A 23,057-nucleotide genomic window follows, 5' to 3' on the forward strand; every position below is an offset into this window, starting at 1 on the left:
TAACTATCTCAGTTACACTGGAGCAACTTAAAACGGGAAAATTGCGATTTTTAAGTTACTCCAAAAAAATCTAATTGCTCCTGGGGAAACTTGGGCCCTACATGTCTCAATATAGATGCTTAACAAAATAATGGAAACAATTTAAAATATCAACAATAGCAATGATATATAATTTACAAAATCAGTTTTTTAAAAAGCAGTATAAGACATAGGTCATGCATTCCCTTCCTGCTCACCACGCCCCCCCTTTTCTGTTCTGAAAATGTTGAATCTTGCTGGAGTATGGCCCCGCGGTACAGTGAACCATCTACTGCCTCAGCCAAGAGGACATTCTCATGTGTAAGCCTAGATAGTCAGTGTTGACGGGCTATTTGAGCATTGGTGGGTGGGGAGGAGTTTCTGGACATGAGTTGAAGCCTTGTCAAATTGTTAAATCACTGCAGATTTAGCAACTGACAATCTGCAGATGAATCCCAGAAAATACTACACCTTATGAAAGAAAGATTTTTGAACTTATTTTTCAGTTTTCAGTTCCTGTGAAGAGCACACATCCAAAGCATAATAAATTATCTTTTCTTGTTGCAAATTTTCACTGACTTGTGTTTTTCCCACATTTTCTGTTGTATTTTGGATTTTTCCCCCCGGGTTGGTTTCCAATAGATGCATAAAAACTTAAAATATGGCAAACAGTAAAACCTAAAGAGTACAGTTACCAGCGACATCAGAAATCACACATTTAAAGCTGTGTTACCTAAAAAGTTGTCATATGGGACATATTTTCCCCTAGGAAATGTTTATGTTTAGATTATATCTATACATCTGGAAAATTTAAAATATGGTAACTACAGTAAATTAGTTTGCAGGCAATGTATTTTTTTGCGATTTTCTTTGATTTTGAGTGATTTCTGGAGTAGTTATTAAGGGATTTTGAATATATTGTGGATAATTGCTTTTAAACAAATGGAGCATGTAGTTTCAATGTCAATATTGCAGATCCTTACAATCATTGTTACTCATCATTTCCCAGAAGTGAGTGAGACACAGTACAAAAATGATTTAGATGAATAAATGTTTTTAATAAAAGTTGTAATTTCTATTAAACTTTAACAATGTAATAAAATAAAATAATTCTTCTGAATGAAAATTTTACAAAACAAAACATTATCAACAACAACAACAACAACAGCAACAACAGTAAAAACAATTCTCAAACCACATCTGCACCCTCCCACGATTCTACCTGTGGTCTTTCCTCCCCAATCCCCCCCTGACCCTTGGCCCTGACCCCCTCCTCCTCCTCCCGCTATCAATACCCCTGGCCCTGCCCACGTTGGGACCAGTACATCGTGCAGCAGAGCACCTCGAGCGTGACTGCTGGGGGCGGGGCGCGGCGCCGCCAATGGCAGTGCTATGTGTGGGAACTCTGGAGAAGCTGAGGGTGCTGAGGACCCATCTTCAAAGTCGGAAGAAACTACTTGCTCCCAACGATCAGGTGCTGTCACCATTGGTGGTATGGCACCTTGGGGTGCAGTGCCACATCCCACGACCATCTATTGCCATTGGCATTGACGGTCTGGGTATTCTCCCTCACCACTGCAATCAGCTCCACCATGTCCTCCGATTGACAGGCTGCTAAAGCCGCGATGTTTGCGGACAACCCAACAATGGCTTGGAGGAGCTCTCGACTCAAGTCGATGCTCATCCTAGACAGTCCCACCATGTCCAGGTTCGCATTTGTCTGTCTCTCAGCATTCCCACCTTGCCGGATCAGCCGCCGTGGATTTAGCACGGTGTGTGCCGCTGCATGTCCCTTGGTCCTGCTTCCTTGGACCGGAATCCAGGAAAGTTCGAATCCGCCGAGGAACCGCTGGCTACAGGTAGAAAGGACCCTACAAGTCCCACCACCCCTTCCTCCTCCTCCTCCTCCTCCTCCACCACCGTGACCAAGTTTTGAGGAGAGGTGTTCTCCTGCTCCTCAACCATCTCTTCCACCACCATCTCTTCCACCACCATCTCTTCATTCCTCATTCCCTCCAATGACTCCTCTCTGGGAGGGGCAGGCGGCTCCACCTGTGCAACTGTAAAAACATAACATTAATGATTGGCGATAGGGGAGGTGTCAAAGGTAACATGAGAGCAATTCACTTTGAGCAGGCTTATGTGGAGAACAAACATATATTACCAAGAATCATTACATGAAACTATCTTAAGCAAAGTATAGAGAAAGTTAATGACATAACAAAACTTGAGTCCCAAACAGTATGTTGCTTTCCAAGTGGCAGAGCGTGATCAACCAAAAGTCCATGTCAGAACTAGCAACATTTTGTGTTCACAGCATTGAATTACATTACATTCTACATTGACATAACATTGAATCGCATGACCGCAGTACAGCCCAGGGATTATGCAGACTTGCACTCCGCGATAACCGGTTCGGCACCAACACACATGGCGGTGCAATCATACGCTCCCGCCAGGGCTGCAGCACGTTCCTCGAGGTCTGTTAATTCAAGAGTCTTCGGCGGACCTCCGCCCATTTTGTGGAGCTCCGCCCTATTGCCGGTTAATTTTTTCTGCAAAGGTGACAAAAAAATGTGTAAATTAATTTCACAACTACTAATACAGAACACATACATACATATATAGGTAGACATCCCCATTTAACTGTCCCCAGTCCTTTCATCAACGAGTGCACCATTTAAGTTCTGTTAGCATGCAAGTGTTGCATGACGAACACACGAAAATACAGAGGACTAACACAATGAGAGCGATGATGGGAAATGAAAAATGTCACCAAGCTTTACAACATAATAAAACGTGGCACTAATTAAGAGTGACTAGTCAGTGCACAATAAAAGTTATTACTTACTCTCGCTGACCCAACGATGTCATTCCACCGCTTGCGGCACTGGTTCGGATACCGCATCACGGGTGTGATGGACGACACCGCCTCAGTGATCTCTCACCATAACCTCTGATACACATTTGGTGCAGATTTCCCTCTTCCAACCCGTGTTAATTGCTCCCAGCGGGCCTCCACTTCATGGACCAATGATTCCTGGCCTTCTTCGCAGAAACGAACGACCCTCCTCCTCCCACCTACCTCCCTCTCCACTTCCATAACATGTTTTTCCATCTTATTTATACTGATTTATACTGATTTTTATATTTAAATGTAAATAATTATTTATTATTATTTTTTGTGATGTACTATTATTATTAAATACAAGTTATATTATATTATCAATTAATACTGAAAATAATCTTCCAAATCCTTTTATAAACAGATCTTAAATAACTCTTCTCTCTCACAATCGATCTCCACCTCTGCACTCTTAAAATGCCCAAAACTCTCTCACCGTTCTCTGCGCATGCGCAGGGTCACATTTGACCCCGAAATCGCAGGAGAATGCCTGCACATGTGCAGAGAAGAAAAAAATGTGCGTTTCTAGGGGGCTGCTTGCCTTTAGTAAGGCAAGCAGATCGTCAACTTTTAGGCACTTCGCCACCATCCACTCCAGCCCGCTACCGCTACACACCGCCAGTACCGAGAATCGACCATCGAAAAAAACGGGAACGTGCAGCAGCGGTATTCCGGCGGTTCAAAAGACTCAACCGCTGGAATACCGCTAAGAATCAGGCGGCAACGATCCCAATGGAAATTCTAGCCCAAAGAAGCCAAGACATTTTGTTCAAGCAGCATACGTGCCAACTGTTGTCATTTCATGCTGCTCGCCAGTGTTTTGGGGACCCGGTTCATTGATCAGTGTTAAAGAGAGGGTCAATTTCGGCCCCCAGATTTCTAGTACTAATCAAGAGGGAATGGGGGAAAGCAGGGTATTCAGCTTGAACCGAGGGAGAGGAAAGCTAGATTGAATGGGAAGCAGGTTGGAGAAAAGTACCAACTTGAGCTGGATTAAAGAGGGAGAAGAATGCCGGGTTGATTGGAGAGAATCGAGGAAGAGAGTACTATTATGGACTGGAAAGGTTGGAGGAAGAAAAAGTCAAGGTGAAATTAATCTGCGCCAATAGTTTGGAACAAGCTCATAGTGAATCAATAGCCCATTTTACATTGAGTATGATTTTCTTCTCTAATTACTTCAATGGTAAAGAAAATTGGCTGTGTTTTAAAAGGAGCTGCCCATTCAATATGAGCATGTATCATGCTACTGGCCTCGATCAATTTCAGCCCCAGTGTCTGTGCGAAGGAGCAGGGGCTTGGATGAGTATAGTGTCTCTGTGAACTGAGTCCAAAGGGGGAAGAATGTCTGTGAACCTGGATGGTGGATTTGTATGTGGGAGACTGACTGTTGAGGTAACTTTTGAGGAATTAGTAGTCCGGCTGATCTGTTGACAATCCACAAGCAGCAAGACCTGGATGATATTCAGGCTTGAGCTGATAAGTTGCAAGTAACATTCATGACACACGAGTGCCAGGCAATGACCATCTCCAACAAGAGAGAATCTAACCACTGCTCCCTGACATTCAATGGCATTACTATCGCCAAAACCCGCACCATCAAAAACCTGGGTTCACCATTGACCAGAAACCGAACTGGACTAGCCACATAAATACTGTGGCTACAAGAGCAGGTCAGAGGCTGGGTATTCTGCAGCTAGTGACTCACCTGCTGACTCCCCAAAGCCTTTCTACCATCTACAAGGCACAAGTTAGAAATGTGATGAATATTCTCCACTTGCCTGGATGAGTGCAGCTCTAACAATACTAAAGAAGTTCGACTCCATTTCAGAAAAAGCAGCCCACTTAATTGGTGTAATGTATTATTACATGGTTTGTCACATGGCTTGTCACATGATTTGGTATGAGCATGCTCAGTTCGTTCTAGCCTAAAAAAGCAAGCACATGGACTAGATACTTATCCTTTCTCTGACCTTCATCTATTCTACCCGAGTATATTACATTTTGACAATGAGGATGGGATCCCAAAGCCATGATTAGGGATCATGGAAGGACACAGTGTTCAATCTTCAAGTGGAAAATTTTACGGTGAATTTGTGACAAAAAACTGAACTTATGCGATGTTTTACCGTTAATGCCAATGCAGAATCATCTGTGCTTCACCTTCGCGTGTCTGTATACACAGCAACAGCGGTGTTGATTCCCACAGGTACACAGGTAGCGAGCTGAGTCACTGTTCGACGGGATCGGGACAATCATGGTTGCGCCTACAGGATTCATCGGAAGCCTCGGCATGTATGACCCAGCTCGCGAACCATTCTGTTCTTACATTGAGCGGATGGAGATGTATTTTAGGGTCAATAACATTATTGAGACCGAAATGCAGATGAGAATGTTCAAGCTCAAAATAAAGTTATTCGTGAACAGAGAAAAGCAATTTATCTAACGGTGATCGGGCCAGATTTCTACGGAACAGTGACAATTCTACTCGCACCAGGGAAAGCGAAGGATGCGTTGTTTGAAGACATTATCGAGAAATACGAGGACCATTTCAACCCAAAGCCATTAGAAATAGAAGAGAGCTACAAGGTTGGTACCAGAAACCAAAAAGTGGAACCATCAGTGAGTACATTGTAGCTCTTAAGCACCTGTCTTTGCATTGTAACTTCGGCACATTTTTGGATTGTGCATTGCGTGATAAGTTTATGGGCCCAAGTTTCGAGCTGCGCCTAGAACGGCGCAGTCCGGACCTGGACGCCCATTTTTCGCATCACAAAGTGCGCCTAAAAAAAACTCACCTATTCTCCGGCTCCCTGCAGGTCCTCGAGAGCTGGGCGCGGCGCAACACGAGCTTTGGGGGGCAGAGCCAGGTCCTTGCGCTGAAAACAGTGCCGGGACCTCTACACATGCGCGCTACAGTGGGCGCGCATGTGCAGTAGCTCCAGGCGCCCAAAACTGTGGGAGGGGCCTGAAGCACGCAGCCCCTAGCCCTGGCCGAATGGCCTCACTGGGGCTGCGTGGATAAGGCTCACCTCCCACGCCCAGCTCCCTCCCTCCCGACCGGACCCGACTTGACTCCCGCTCTCTCCCTGCCCCCCCCCTTGGACCGGACCCGACCTCTCCCCCCGCACCCCCCCACCCCCGGCAACCCGACCTCCGCTCCCTCCCCCCCCCCCCCCACGGCGAACCGATCTCCGCTCCCCCCTCCTCCCTCCCCCCTGGCGACCCGACCTCCTGACCCCCCCCGACCTCCGCGACCCCCCGACCTCCGCGACCCCCCCCCCCGGGACCCGACGCCACCTACCTGTAAATCCAGCCCGAAGTCTTGGGCCCAGCCTGTTCAGCCTCCTTCTCCCTTCCTGCCTCCTCCCCTTCCTGCCCCTCCCCGCTCCTTCCCTCCCTCCCTCCCCGCTCCTTCCCTCCCTCCCTCCCTCCCCCCTCCTTCCTCCCCCTCCCCTCCTTCTTCTCCCCCCTCCTTCTTCTCCCCCCTCCCCCTCCTTCTTCTCCCCCTCTCTCCTCCTCCTCCCCCCCACCTCTCTCCTCCCCCTCTCCCCCCCACACCCCTCCTCCCCCTCCCCCTCCACCCCCTCCCCTCGCTGTCAGAAACACAGACACAGACAGACAGAGAGATAGAGACACTGACAGAGACACACTGAGGAGGCCATCCCAGCATGCTGTTGGAGTTCTCCCGGTGCTGCAGTCAGTAAGTAGAAAATGTTTTACTTATTGATTTTTAAATTTTTTTTATTTTTATTAATTTTTTTTGATTGATTTATTGGTTGATTTATTGATGTATTTATCATTTATTATTGATGATGGCTCTTTATTTGTAAAACTGAAGTGTTTAATGCTTGTAAACTTCCCTTTAAACCCCCCTCCCCACATTCCCTACACTTGATTTGTAACCTATGCCTGATTTTCTAAAGTGTAGACAAGGACAAGATTTTTCTGAGCGTACAAAAATCTACACTTACTCCATTCTAAGTTAGTTTGGAGTATGTTTTCACTGCCTAAACTTTCAAAATGGGCGTAAGTGGCTGGACACACCCCTTTTGAAAAAAAAATCTGTTCCAAACTGAAACTGTTCTAACTGACTAGAACTGGAGCAAACTAAATGCCAAGAATTGCAATTTCTAAGATGCTCCATTCTAAACCAGTTGCTCCAAAAAAACAGGAGCAGCTCAGGCCGAAACTTGGCCCCAATTTGTGGACTGGTTGATGAGCTGTCCAAGTTACTGAACATTCTAAATTCTAAAGGGAATGCATGAATAGAGAGACCTGAGGTATATGTGCACAAATCGTTGAAGGTTGAGAAAGCGGTTAAAAAAGCATACGGGATATTCGGCTTCTAAATAGAGGCAAAGAGAACAATAGCAAGGAAGTTATGATGAACCTTCATAAAACACTGGTTCAGCCTCAACTGGGCACTACACTTTAGGAAGGGATGTGAAGGTCTTAACGAGGGTGCAGAAATGATTAGTATGTGAATGCAACTGAGATTGCAGATGAGACTCAAAAGGACACAGTATCGACACGAGTGTATGAAAACACCTTGAATGGATGGACTGATCAGTGTATGGACACAGAATTGAAACCATTCCATAAGCGTTGTACTGAATTGTCCTTTGAGCAAGGTTGTATCAAGTGGGGAAACAGAGTTCAGAACCGAAACAAAACAGCCCGAAAATTGGTTCAACGTCAAAACCTTTTGCAAGGAAATCAGGAAGGCTCTGCAAACCTGTTATTAAACTGGATTTATCGTTCATTAAAAGAAAAAAGCCAGCAGTTTTTGTTGTGTAGTACAAGTAATGCTGGGAAAGGTGGGCCCATAGTATATTTGTATTTGAGAGGGGAATACATACATTTTTTTTTAAGGGGAAAGTAGTGTAATGTGTTATTACAAGGTTTGTCACATGGTTTAGTATGAGCATGCTCAGTTCGCCTAAAAAAGCTAGTACGTGGACTAGCAACTAATCCTGTCTCTGTACTTCATTTGTTCTACCCACATATATTACAATTGGCACCCCATCCACCACCTTAAACATTCACCTTCTCCACCACCAGCGCACCGTGGCTGCAGTGTGTACCATCTGCAAGATGCACAGCAGCAACTCGCCAAAGCTAATTCGACAGCAACTCCCAAACCCATGACCTCTACCGACTAGAAGGACAAGGGCAGCAGATGCATGGGGAGACCATCACCTCCACGTTCCCCTCCAAGTCACACACTGTCCTGACTTGGAAATATATTGCCTGTTTCTTCAACATTATTGGGTCAGAATCCTGGAACTCCATACCTAACAACACTGTGGGAGTACCTTTACCACAGGAACTGTCGCAGTTCAAGAAGGCGGCTCACCACCACCTTCTCAAGGGCAATTAGGGATGGGCAATAAATGCTGGCCTTGCCAGCAACGTCCACATCCTGTGAACGACTACAAAAACATCCAGCTTTTACTTTTTTGTAAGATTAAAAATCTAGCAATTGCGAAACATGCAATGCTTAAAATTAACTGGAATTTTTAACGTAAAAATTCAAAATGTTCTGGTAAAACATGCCTCCAAACCTAAGTGTCAGTCGTGGCTCATTGGTAGCATGCACCTCTCAGAGTTAGAAGGTGGTGGGTTCAAATCCTGCTCCAGAGACTTGAGCACATAACCTAGGCTTACACTCCATTGCAGTACTGAGGGAGTGCTGCACTGTTGAAATAAGTTCATTCAAGTAAGACATTAAACTGAGGCCACGTCTGCCCTCTCAGATGGATGTAACAGATCCCACAGCACTATTCAAAGCAGAGCTGGGGAGTTTGCTCAATGTCCTGGTCAACATTTATCCTTGAACCAATACCGAAAAACAGATGATCTGGTCATTTATTTAATCGCTGTTTGTGGCATCTTCCTGTGCATAAAATGATGGCTGCGTTTCCTACATTGGCAACAGTGATTACACTTCAAAAACACTTCATTTGCTATAAAACACTTTGGGATGTCCTAAGGTCGGGAAAGGTGCTACATACATGCAAGTTCTTCCTTTCTTACAAATGCACCATCAGTTTTGGCCTTCAACATTCAGACTGCTTCCTTCAGCCTTTATGAACCTATGACTTTTCCTCCAATATGAGTGAAGGAACAATGTGCATTCCGACAGATTCAATTAAAAAGCAACTACTTGCTTTCACATGTCAGAAGCTTGTCATCGGAGCTGTTCTTGAATTGCCAGTTTTTTGGAAGCTGCCACCCTTTGTTAGTTTTCTAGGCTGCCATGAATAAATAAGTTATCTCAATCTTCAAGGAAATCTGTTCAAACCTAAGTGCAGGTTAGTGGTCATGAGAGGGTTAATGTGCTGGCATGAATTGAAAATTGCCTCCTCATAATCTATTTTGGACTCCGACTATCTTACACACATTGTTGGCTCCTCTTTACCAAGATAATATAGCTTTCAAGTGACACTGAATTAAGTAACTCATCTTAATCAGATTACTGATTCATTCAGTGCCACTGAGTGTGATTGCTGCCTATGTAACCAAGCCAATAGCCCTGCTATTTACTCTCAGTGCTGGATCTGTGTCCTGTATGATTTAAAGGATTCTCCTGTTTCCTCTTGAATAAACTTGTGTAAAGTACTTGAATGGAGAGGACACCGCTCTGCCGAGTGGCTATGTTCTTGAATTCCTCTCTGCTTTGTGGCCCGATCCCCTCTTTTTGTTGAGAAGTGCATTGTCTGAGACAGAAGCCTTTCCACAGTCAGTCAGATGTGAAGACATTTTGTGGGAGGTTTTTGTGAGTCTGTCTCCAGCATCAAGCTGTATAATGGGGCATGCTCCAAATACGAGGTGGATTGCAGCAAGAAAACATTGGTCAGTCCATCTCACTTTTAATATTCACATGTTGAGATCCTTTAATAAAAATTTCTGCACCTTGGACTGAACAAGACAAAAGAGTTAAATGGATAGATATTTTACCACAGTAAAGACGTCATAGCCCTCAACACTTTGTTACAATTCATGTGACAAAATGATTTGCTGTACATTCGGCTCATTACTTTGTTTTCTGTTGCATTATTATCGGCCCTAAAAAACACCATTTTATTCCAATTTAGACATGTTGGCCTTGATATTTATGGGGAGAGAGCGGGATGAGGGGAGGGGCAGTTTTACGGTCGCAGGTCCTGATGAATTTAACAGCAGGACCTGATAGCGTTTCTGAAATCCTTTTCCTGGCCGCAGCTAGCCATATTGAGGGAAGCTGACGGGTGGGTAGGCCTACAGCACCAGGCCGCAGCTGGAGAGTGTAGAGGAGGGAGGGAGAGATCGGGGGCTGGGACATTGGGGGGGGGGACCAGAGAGATCGGAGGAGGGGGGGAGAGTATTGCAGGGGGCCATGGAGGACATCGGATCACAGAGGGAGGGTTAAATCTCTGGGGAGCTTTCCTTGGTTGACTGGGGGGGGAACACTCCTGCTCCTCCTGGCCCACAAACTGTGTTTAAAAGTTATTTTCCTCTTCCTGGCCCCTTAGCTACCGGGTTTCCCAAGGTAGGGAAACCCGACTGGCCAGCTTTAAACATAAGAACATAAGAAATAGGAGCAGGAGTAGGCCATTTGGCCCCTCGAGCCTGCTCCACCATTCAATAAGATCATGGCTGATCTGATCATGGACTCAGCTCCACTTTCCTGCCTGCTCTCCATAACCCTTTACTCCCTTATCGCTCAAAAATCTGTCTACCCTGCCTTAAATATATTCATGACCCAGCTTCCACAGCTCTCTGGGACAGAGAATTCAATAGATTTACAACCCTCTTTCTCCTCATCTCAGTTTTAAATGGGAGGCCCCTTATTCTAAGACGATGTCCCCTAGTTTTAGTTTCCCCTATGAGTGGAAATATCCTCTCTGCATCCACCTCATCGAGCCACCTCATTATCATTATCATTAAAGCTGGGAGAGAGATAAAATCTGAGGTCTGCAGCCTCATTAAAATATTTAATTGAGGGACCCACCTCGTGGAAGTTGGTTGGTCACCCGCCCATGTCCCAACGCCATTAAAACTAGCAGTGGACGGGTTGGATTTGGGTTTGAGATTTTTTCTATTTTACTTCCCACCCAACACACACCCACTTGTTGGGGATTAGAATTCCCCCATTGGGCCCGGCCTGTGGCGGATGGTGTAGTTGTATGCGGTCAACGTGAGCACCCTTCTCGGCCTTTTGGCTAAGATCAAGTGTTGATTGGGTATTTATATGCTAATTGACTAATTGCAGAAACTCGTCTTTCCAGTTTGGCTGGGTCTGGCCTTTTGGCTCGGGCTAAGCACCAATTGGAGAAAAGAAGAAATCTGCACGTCGACCGACCATTGGGTGGACCAGGGGGTCCGCCAAGGTGCCGGACTGGCACCACAAAAGATTGAAGGCTTCGGCCAAAACACAAGCCGAAAGGAGGAATCTGCAACCCGGATGGCGGCCAACCGAGTGGTGAACCAGGGTGTCCGAAACACCATCTGAGTGACTGTAAAGAAAGTGGAAGGACAGACAACGATCAACCAGGACCTCTTCGTGAAGGAAATCCTGCTTGGAACCTGTGGCATGAAAGTCGCCGATGACTTTGCCTTGCAGGACATCCCGAAGAGAGGTTACTTTGATGTAACCTTCAGAAACGTCACCCTATGCCTGAAGTTCCTGAAGGGATTGAAGGAGGCGAGTGAACCACTGCGCTCAGTGCTGACTTGGGAACCATTGTTCACCCTCCCCTCACAGAGGAAATGCACTATCACAGTGTACATATATAACCCCCACATCCCGGTCATTGATGTGCTGACATTCTTTGCCAGGTATGTCGATGGGGCAGGAAACACCATCGACCTGAAAGACTTGCACGGGATTTGGACCAGCAAGCGCCAGATCCAGGTCACCATGAAAGTGGATGCCAGCGGAACCATCCTGCATCCCCCTCCAGCTTCGCCATCGGAGGAAGTCGGGGCTACATGGTGTACGCTGGCCAACCCAACGTGTGCCGGACCTGCGGGAAGGCAGGCCATGTGGCGGCAAGTTGCAAAACTCTCATCTGCTGCAACTGCAAGAACGAAGGCCACCAGACAAAGGACTGTAAAGAGACCAAGTGCTGCAACTTCTGTGGTCAGGCTGGGCATCTTTACAAGAACTGCTCCAAACGCAACTTCAGCTATACGCAGGCGGCAAAGAACATTGCACGAGAGGAGGAGGAAACTGAGGAACACAACGCTCCAGAGGAGACCTACACCCTCCCCCCGACCAACACGCTGGACAAAGAAGCAACCACCCTCATGGACTCTGAACAAGTCAGGGAGGAAGAGAAGCCTGCTATGGCGAGCTGCGAGACACCAGCATCCAGCAGTGAAGCTTTCCCCCAGCGCACCGAGTCCATGATGGAGCGGGATGGGAGACCATCAAGAAAAAGGCCTGCAAGCATAAGGAAAAGAGGCAAGCAAGGGCCCCTGCTGAAACAAAAGGGAAGAGGCGGCTAACGTCCACGACAGACAGAAGCAGCAGCTCGTTTGATGACGAAAGGCGAGACAAAGCCTCTCACTACCGCCACCAGAACAAGAGGCAAAACGCCAATCCACAGCCCCACACGACCGGGAGCAGTGAAGCGACCACCAACACCACGCACAAGGGACTGTTTGTTTATAACAGGTGCCCGTTTGGCATTCGATCAACGGCTGCGATTTTTCAATGAAACATGGAAAGCCTGCTTAAATCCATTCCTGGAGCGATCGTATTCCAGGACGACATCCTCATCATGGGTCGAGACAGCGAGGAACACCTCCACAACCTGGAGGAGGTGCTACGCCAACTGGATCGGGTAGGCCTGCGACTCAAGAAGTCTAAATGTGTAATCCTGAGATTAAGTTTCTGGGCAGGAGGGTTGCTGCAGATGGGATTCGGCCCACCGAATCCAAAACAGAGGCAATTCGGCGAGCAGCCAGGCCCTGCAACACATCGGAGTTGCGTTCATTTCTGGGACTGTTGAACTATTTCGGGAACTTTCTGCCGAAATTGAGCACGTTGTTGGAGCCGCTACATGTGCTCCTGAGTAAGGGTTGTGATTGGTTTTGGGGGGACTGTCAGGAACGGGCTTTTGATCGGGCGCGAAACCTACTTTGTTCTAACAAGTTGTTGAACCTGTACGACCCCTGTAAAAAATTGGTTCTGACAAGTGATGCATCGTCCTATGGGGTTGGGTGCGTGTTGCAGCAGGGCAGTGCTGAGGGTCAACTACAACCTGTGGCTTATGCTTCCAGGTCACTCTCTCAAGCAGAATGCATCAGTACTTCTTTGGTAGGAAGTTGAATTAGAGACGGACCACAAGCCATTAACATCCCTGTTGTCAGACAGTAAGGATGTCAATGCCAATGTATCAGCCTGCATACAGCGATGGACTCTTATGCTGGCTGCTTATGACTACTCCATCCGGCACCGGCCCGGCACTGAAAATTGCGCTGATGCGCTCAGCAGGCTTCCACTGGCCACCACTGAGGGGGCAGCGGAGCAAAGCGCTGAGATGGTCATGGCTGTCAATGCCTTTGACAGCGCAGGCTCCCCCATCACAGCCCGCCAGATCAAAATCTGGACAAACAGAGATCCACTCCTATCCCTGATTAAGAAATGTGTCCTGACTGGGGATTGGGTGCCCTCACACGGAGCATGCCCTGAGGAGGTCAGACCGTTCCACAGACTGATGGATGAGCTCTCCATCCAAGCCGACTGCCTACTATGGGGCAGCCAGGTAGTTATGCCCCAGAAGGGCAGGGAGGCATTCATCAGGGAACTCCACAGCGAGCACCCAGGCATTGTGCTGATGAAGGCCATTGCCCGGTCACACGTTTGGTGGCCTGGAATTGATTCAGACCTGAAACACTGTTTTCAAAGCTGCACGACGTGTGCCCAGCTGGGTAATACCCCCAGGGAGGCCCCGCTCAGCCTGTGGCCCTGGCTCACCAGGCCATAGTCAGGCATTCATGTTGACTACGCGAGCCCGTTCATGGGAAAGATGTTCCTTATTGTGGTAGATGCGTACTCGAAATGGATCGAGTGCATCATTTTGAATTCATGCACGTCATCCACCACCATGGAAAGCCTACGTGCAATCTTTGCAACCCATGGCTTGCCGGACACCCTCCTTAGTGATAATGGCCCATGCTTCACAAGTTACGAATTCCGGGAGTTTATGTCGGGCAATGGCATCAACCACGTTAGGACTGCGCTGTTCAAGCCGGCCTCCAATGGCCAAGCGGAACATGCGGTCCAAATCATTAAGCAAGGTATGCTCAGGATTCAAGGACCCTCCCTACAATGCCGCCTATCGCGCCTCCTGCTGGCCTATAGATCCCAACCGCACTCGCTCACGGGGGTCCCGCCCGCAGAGCTACTAATGAAACGGAGACTCAAAACCCAGTTGTCCCTCATTCACCCAGTCCTGACCGACATAGTTGAGGGCAAGCGCAAGACACAAAACGAGTACCATGAGCGTAATTCGAGGGGGAGATGTACAGAAATAAATGATCCTGTATTCGTCCTCAATCATGCCATGGGGCCCAAATGGCTTGAGGGTACTGTAATTGACAAAGAGGGCAATAGGGTCCTCGTGGTAAAACTCAACAATGGTCAGAGATGCCGTAAGCATCTGGACCAAGTAAAAAAAAGGTTCAGCATCGACACGGAGGAACCTGAAGAAGACCATGAGATGGAGCTCACACCACAGCCAATGAACGAGCAACAAGAACAATCAGAAGAATGCACAGTTCCTGCGGTCAGCCCGGACAGGCCGGAATCACCATAGGTGACAGACACTCACGTCAGTGTCCAACAACCAGAGCCCCAACTGCGGTGCTCCACGAGGGAGTGTAGACCACCTGAAAGACTAAACCTATGATCCTAACAAGACTTTGGGGGGTGGTGGGGGGGGGGGGGAGGTGCTGTCATGTATGTAACCACAATGTAACACCACTGTATTACTGTATACACACAACCTAGATGCACACCTTGACCACAAGGGGTGAACTTGTGGGAGACACTCCTTACCTGATCACCCAGGTATATAAAGGGAGGTCCCACGCAGGGACATCACTTGTGGAGTGCTGTGAATAAAGAGTTGAGGTCATGGAGTGACCTTGTCCCCAGAATGTGCCTCGTGTGGTTTCATGCTGTAGAGTAAGGACTTTACATCACCAAAGTGAAACAAAACTGTGATTGTGGGAGCAGCGCTCCCTCTCCATTGCAGGAAAAAATATGGTCATCAGGAGTGAGGTGCTCTCGGTGTTGTTGTACGTGGCACAGGTCTGGCCCATCTCATGCTCCTGTGCCGCGGCAGTCACCCGGGCCGTCTTCCACTTTGACTGGAGGTCCAAAATGGACCGTGTCCGCAGAGACATGATGTACAAATCTCTGGACAGTGGAGGAAAGGATGTTCCGAACGTGGCCCTCATCCTGATGGCCACCTTTGTGTACGGCTGCATCAAGCTGTGCACAGACCCCCGGTACTCAAACACCAAGTGTCACTACGTGCTGAGGTTCTACCTATCCCCGGTGTTACGAAGGATGGGCCTGGCCACGCTGCCGCGAAACGCCCCCACCAGTTGGATCATGCCTGTCCACCTGTCCTTCGTGGAAAAGTTTTTCAGAAAAAACCCCTTTGACCACAAGGCCATAAAGCAGTGGTCGGCACGCAAGGTCCTGGATGCCCTACGGAAGAAGGAGATGATGGATCCTGTCGGGCGGTTCCCCGAGTGGACTGTCGAACTCGTTTGGCAGAACGTCTCATTGCCAGAGCTTTCACACAAGTACCAAGACGTAGCTTGGTTGGCGGTGTGGAGGGCCCTACCTGTCAGATCCTTCATGCACAGCCGGCGTCTCAGCAGCACGGCACGGTGCCCCCGAGTTGGTTGCGGGGCAGACGAGACTGTCACCCATCTCCTTCAGGATTGCGCCTTTGCAAGGCAGGTCTGGAAAGAGATGCAGTGGTTGCTGTCGAGGTTCACCCCAAGCAGCTCCGTAACACAGGACTCTGTGCTCTATGGGTTGTTCCCAGGGACATACACCGAGACAGACATCATCTGTTGCTGGAGGGCCATCAACTTGGTGAAAGATGCACTTTGGTCTTACCGAAACTTGCTGGTCTTCCAGAGCAAGGAGATGTCCACGTCTGCGTGTTGCAGACTGGCGCAATCCAAGATCCAGGAGTACGTGCTGAGGGACGCACTAAAGATTGGTGCAGTCGCTGCAAAGGCACGGTGGGGAAGAGCCACAGTTTAAAGCCCTTCCGCCACGGTAAACCCAGGGAATGGAATCAGTATAAAACTCCCCTCGGGCTGCACTTGTAAACTTTTTGGATACATAGAGCACCATGATCTGAAAACACCAATGTAGTGCCATGTATAATGCAAGTTCTGTTTAGTAATGTATGTTACAAAGAAATGTAACTCTACCCTCTCCCATTCCTGTACAGTATAGTGACACATGTAACGTAATTTGATGAATGTATTACAATGTATCCTGGATTGTACTGAATTGTACCTTGAAATGTAAAGCAAGCAAATGTATTGAAGGGAACTCCCGTCAGCATCCAAATGTATTGTATAGAATTGCTGACCGCATCCAAATGTACTGAACTGCTTTCCAATGTATTGTGCAAATTTTTATATGAATAAAGTATATTTGAAATTTAAAAAAAATTCCCCCATTATACTATACAGTATAAATGCACACGAGGCCCATACTTGAGAGAAGGTCACTCTGTGACCAGTAACCTTTATTAGCCAGCACTGAAGTAATGAAGGTGGGTGGAGCTTCCCCTTTTAAACCTGAAAGTCTAGGTTAGGAGTGTCTCCCACAAGTTCACCACCTAGCGGTCAATGTTCTCACGGTGTACAACTTAGGTCAGTTTATACATGGGTTACAATGACAGTTAAATACATGACATCACTTCCCCCCAAAGTCTTATTGGGATCACAGGTTAAGTCTCTCTGGTGGTTTGCGCTCCCTTGTAGAGCGCCTGAGTTGGGGCTCCGGTTGTTGGGCGCTGGCCTGAGTGTCTGCTGTTTGCCGTGCCTCAGGCCTGTCCGGACTGCCCACAGTGACTGGGCTCTCCTCCGCTTGGTTCTGATGTGCAGTCACCTGTGGAGGAGTGAACTCTACATTGTGTTCTTCCTCTGCTTCTTCTATGGGGTTGCTGAACCTTCTTTTTGTTTGATCCACGTGTTTGCGGCAGATTTGTCCATTGGTAAGTTTAACTACCAGAATCCTATTCCCCTCTTTGGCAATCACAGTGTCTGTGAGCCATTTGGGCCCTGCAGCATAGTTGAGGACAAAGACAGGGTCTTTTACATCAATACATCGCGCCCTCGCATTCCTGTCATGGTAGTCACATTGTGATTGGCGCCTGCTCACAACAATTTCTTTCATGGTGGTGTGTATAAGGAATAACCTGGTTTAGAGTGTCCTTTTCATTAGCAGCTCTGTGGGTGGGACCCCTATGAGCGAGTGTGGTCGGGATCTATTGGCCAACAGGAGGCGTGATAAGCGGCTTTGAAGGAAACCCCCTTGGATTCTGAGCATCCCCTGTTTGATTATCTGCACTGCTCATTCCTCCTGGCCGTTTGAGGCCAGCTTGAACGGTGCCGTTCTGACATGGTTGATACCATTTCCTGCCATGAAGTCCTGGAATTCAATGCTTGTAAAGCATGGGCCATTGTCGCTGACCAAGACATCCGGTAGACCATGGGCGGCGAACATTGCCCGTAGACTTTCTACCGTGGCAGAGGATGTGCTTGAATTGAGAATGTCACACTCGATCCATTTGGAGTAGGCGTCTACTACCACCAAAAACATTTTTCCCATGAAAGGACGTGCGCAGTCCACATTGATGCATGACCATGGCTTGGCGGGCCAGGACCAGGGGCTAAGGGGGGCTTCCCTGGGCACATTGCCCAGCTGGGCACACGTGTTGCACCTGCGAACACAAACTTCCAGTTCTGCATCTATCCCTGGTCACCAAACGTGTGACCTGGCAATTGCTTTCATCATGACAATGCCCGGGTGCTCATTGTGGAGTTCTCTGATGAACATCTCTCTGCCCATCTGGGGCATGACTACTCTGGTTCCCCACAGTAGGCAATCGGCCTGAATCGAGAGTTCATCCTTGCGCCTGTGAAATGGTTTGAATTCCTCAGGGCATGCCCCGTACGTGGCTGCCCAGTCCCCATTCAGGACACATTTCTTGACTAAAGACAGTAGCAGGTCTCTATTTGTCCAGACTTTAATCTGACAGGCTGTCACTGGTGAGCCTTCGCTTTCGAAAGCTTCAACAGCCATGACCATCTCAGCAGCATGCTTGGTTGCCCCCTCGGTGGTGGCTAGTGGTAGCCTGCTGAGTGCATCGGCGCAGTTTTCAGTGCCCGGTCTGTGCCGAATTGTATAGTCATAGGCGGCTAACGTGAGTGCCCACCTCTGTATGCGGGCCGATGCATCATTTATGGTCTTGTTGTTGGCCAAAAGGGACATTAGGAGTTTGTGATCTGTCTCCAGCTCAGATTTCCTGCCAAACAGGTACTGGTGCATTTTTATTACAGCATATACACAGGCAAGAGTTTCCTTTTCTATCATCCCGTAGCCCCGTTCTGCCTGGGACAGACTTCTGGAGGCATAAGCTATCGGCTGTAACTGACACTTGGCATTAACATACTGCAACACACACCCGACCCCATAGGATGACGCGTTGCACGTTAAAACGAGTTTCTTACATGGGTCATATAGCGTTAACAGATTGTTGGAGCATAACAAATTTCGTGCTCTATCAAAAGCCCTTTCCTGGCTGTCCCCCCAGACCCATTCGCGACCTTTGCATAGGAGCATGTGTAGCGGCTCTAACAGCGTGCTCAATTTGGGAAGAAAGTTACCAAAAAAGTTCAGGAGCCCCATGAACGAACGCAGCTCCTTCATGTTACGGGGTCTGGGTGCTCTCTGGATCACTTCTGTTTTGGACGCAGAAGGACTGATCCCGTCTGCTGCTACCCTCATCTCCAGGAATTCAACCTCTGGAGCTAGGAAGACACACTTCGCCTTTTTCAGTCGCAGCCCTACCTGGTCCAGTCTGCGTAGCACCTCCTCCAGCTTGCGGAGGTGTTGTTCAGTATCACAACCCGTGATGAGGATGTCGTCTTGAAAAACCACTGTCCTTGGAATCGACTTGAGGAGGCGTTCCATATTTTGTTGAAAGATCGCAGCAGCCGAGCGAATCCCAAACGGACATCTGTTGTACTCAAAGAACCCCTTGTATGTCATGATGGTGGTCAGCTTCTTCGACTCACTCGCCAGCTCCTGGGTCATGTAAGCTGAGGTCAGGTCCAATTTTGAAAAATGTTTGCCACCGGATAGCGTCGCAAAGAGGTCCTCCGCTCTCGATAGCGGGTACTGGTCTTGGAGTGATAACCGTTTGATGGTGGCCTTGTAATCACCACATATCCTGACCGACCCATCCGCCTTGAGCACCGGCACAATCGGGCTTGCCCAGTCACTGAATTCGACTGGCAAGATGATGCCTTCCCTCAGCAGGCGGTCCAATTCGTCTTCTATCTTTTCCCGCATCACGATTGGCACCGCTCTGGCCTTGTGGTGTACTGGCCTGGCGTCCGGGTTTATGTGAATCACTACCTTGGTCCCCATGAAAGTGCCAATGCCAGGTTGAAATAGTGAGTCAAATTTGTCCAGGACCTGTGAGCATGATATTCGCTCCACAGAAGAAATTGCATTAACATCGCCCTATTTCCAGTTCATGACAGCCAGCCAACTCCTCTCCAGCAGTGTGGGACAATCCAGAGTGGCAGTCAGTTCTCCGAATCTTTGTGGGTCACGACTACCGTGGCGCTGCCTAGCACCGGAATGATCTCCTTTGTGTATGTCTGTAGCTGTGCGTCAATTGGCAATAATTTTGGCCTCCTGGCCTTGGACGCCCACAACTTGTCGAACTGTTTGATACTCATCAAGGATTGGCTGGCCCCTGTGTCTAGCTCCATTGATACTGGGATGCCATTGAGGAACACTTTCATCATTATCGGTGGCGTCCTCGTGTATGAACTGTATGTGTGCTCCACATGAACTCGCTGAACTTCAGCTTCCAGCGATTTCCCCCAGTGTCCATTTGGCCCCGTAGGGCTTACATCGTCCCCATCCCCCTCGTACATCAATCTGGCTGCAGGCTTCCTGCACATATGCGCCAAGTGACCGCTGACGTTGCAATTTCTGCAGGTGTATTGCTGATACCTGCAAGCTCTGGCTGTGTGTTTGCCTCCATACCTCCAGCATGAGCCGTTGTTGGAAACAAAAGGTCCATTACCAGTCGATCATCTCTGACTGTCTCTGTAACTGTCCTTAAGCACACCATTAACAGGTGTTGATGGCCCCATTACTGGCCGCATTGTCCCTTGCGATGGCATGAATCGCCGTTCAGCTAGCCATTGTCTCTGTTGAATTTCCCCTTTGGGTTCGACTACATGCTCGGGCATGTCCGATTGCCCCTGTCTGCCTGGAGAACTGTGTGCCGCATTAACAATGTTGACTCCCTGTCCATTTGCTGCATTTAAACCAAGATTTTTGTCAAACATCATTCTGGTCTCTTCCTCCCCTGAGATAAATGTCTGGGCCATCAACGCCGCCGTTTCCAGGGTCAAGTCTTTGGTCTCAATCAGTTTCCTGAAAACCCCAGCGTGCCCGATGCCCTCAATAAAAAAGTCTTGCAGCATCTCCACTCTGCATGCATCTGTGAACTTACATAGGCTCGCCAGTCACCGGAGATCTGCCATGATGTCTGGAACGCTTTGCCCTTCTTGCCGCCGGTGCGTGTAAAACCGGTGTCTCACCATGTGCATGCTGCTTGCCGGTTTAAAGTGTTCCCCGATCAAATTACTGAGCTCTTCAAAAGTCTTATCCGTCGGCTTCTCTGGCGCTAGAAGGTCCTTCATCAGGGAGTACGTCCTGGATCCACAAACCGTCAAGAGATGAGCCCTACGTTTGTCGGCTGAATCCTGTCCCAGCCATTCCTTAGTGCCGAAACTTTGCTGTAGTTTCTCAATAAAATCATTCCAATCATCACCAACACAGTACCTCTCGTCTGTGCTGCTAGTGGCCATGCTCACGTGGTTTAAATCCAAGTTTCTCCTCGCCAATAATATGTCCTTACTATATGCACACGAGGTCCATACTTGAGAGAAGGTCACTCTGTGACCAGTAACCTTTATTAGCCAGCACTGAAGTGATGAAGGTGGGTGAAGCTTCCCCTTTTATACCTGAAAATCCAGGTTAGGAGTGTCTCCCACAAGTTCACCACCTAGTGGTCAATGTTCTCACAGTGTACAACTTAGGTCAGTTTATACATAGGTTACAATGACAGTTAAATACATGACAGGCTCTGTTTCTTTAAACCTTAGACCAATTTCCTTAAGGTTTAGTGCCACATTCATGTCACAAGATGGAAATGTACACCGCAAATGTACACTACAAATTCCAGGATAGAGCCCTCCAACCCTTCATTATCCTAACAGGAATGGTGCTGATCTCCCAGCGGGTTTGCATTGTGCTGCTTCCAACCGAACACAGGAAAGTGGGATAATCCCCAGGGTAGCATCTGTAACAACACAAGATCCATATGTATATTTGGATGAGGAAAAAACCATTTGGCCCACCCAGCTCATTGTCCAGAAAATAAAACCTTAACATCCTCTCTTGCAACCTTACAATGCACGTCAACACCATGATCACCACCCTCTTGACTCCAGTTCTGTTTACTTGCCTGTACAAGTCTCACACCCTGAATTGATTCTGATGTTGCACCTTTGCCTGGCACAGTCGAGTAAGGCCTGCTTTTACCAGTGTAAGAGTTTTAATAGATAGAAAAAATAAATGTTATTACATTTTTGTATATTAGAAACCCTGACTATGAAGGTATGTTTATTTTTAACACTATTAAAACATTTTTTTTAATAAACATTTCAAAAAAGAAATTTTTCTCTAAAATATTTAATTTAATGCAATTTCTATTAATTTTTAAAAAAGTAAGTGTTTTTTTAAATTTATGTTGTGTTTTATTTGATTTTAGGAGTATTCTCATTGATAGTATTGGGAGCACGAAGTTCGCATTACTATGAATGAGAATACAGGTGCCGCGTTGAGAATCCGGAGTTCCGGAATCCGGAATGTTCCGGAATCCGGACTCCGGACCGATCGGTGGCAGGGCCGTCCGGAATCTGTAAAATGTTCCGGAATCCGGACCCGACGACTCTGCCAATCTCGGGGCCCCGCCGCAGCCCTTACCTCGGGGCCTCTTCGCCGGCCCGCCCGAACACCTCCTTGGCGGGGCCCGCCCGCCCGACAACATCCTCGGCGGGGCTGGATGGCTTGAACAGCTTTTCGGCGGGAAACCCCCCCCACACCCTCCACCATCACCCGCCTTTCTGACGTTCCGAAATCCGGAAATACCTGAACCTGGGCTCAAGTGTTTCCGGATTCATGAGTTTAGAAAACAAATCAAAAATCCGGAAAAGCCCAGAATCCGGAACGGCCTCAGTCCCGAGGGTTCTGGATTTTAGGCGCTGCACCTGTACTACATTGTGATTGGTGGTCCAGGCCCACGTGATCCCAGGATGCGCGTACACTCCTGGGATGCGTGGGCCTCTGCGCTGGGCTGCGCATCTAGGCCTCGGACCGGAAGTGTTTGTTCATCCGGGACCACCAGGTACTTTCGTAAAAAAAAATGTGGTCGGTGGCGTCCAATATTGTGAGAACTTGCTGGTTATTTCCTATCAGTCTGTTTGAGGGAAGAGCCAAGCCACTTAATTTAAACATAAACATGTAGTGTGATCAGTTTGGATATGTTTATGATTGGCAGTTCTAACAAATGCCAAGACAATCATCTAAATTCTGTCTGGCTCCAGTTACTGCTTCATCAATTTGTTCCTTTAAGTTCATCTGGGGTTTTTGCACAGACAAGGAGCTTGCATACAAGCAGAAAAAACTCTCAGTTATCTTCAAAGTAAATCTTTCTAACACTTTCAAAGTGTTCGCTGGGCAAACATTTGTGTAGATGGCGAGAATATTAAAAGAACAACTACATATATA

The sequence above is a fragment of the Pristiophorus japonicus genome, chromosome 16 (genome assembly GCF_044704955.1).
Source record: "Pristiophorus japonicus isolate sPriJap1 chromosome 16, sPriJap1.hap1, whole genome shotgun sequence".
NCBI classification, from domain to species: domain Eukaryota; kingdom Metazoa; phylum Chordata; class Chondrichthyes; family Pristiophoridae; genus Pristiophorus; species Pristiophorus japonicus.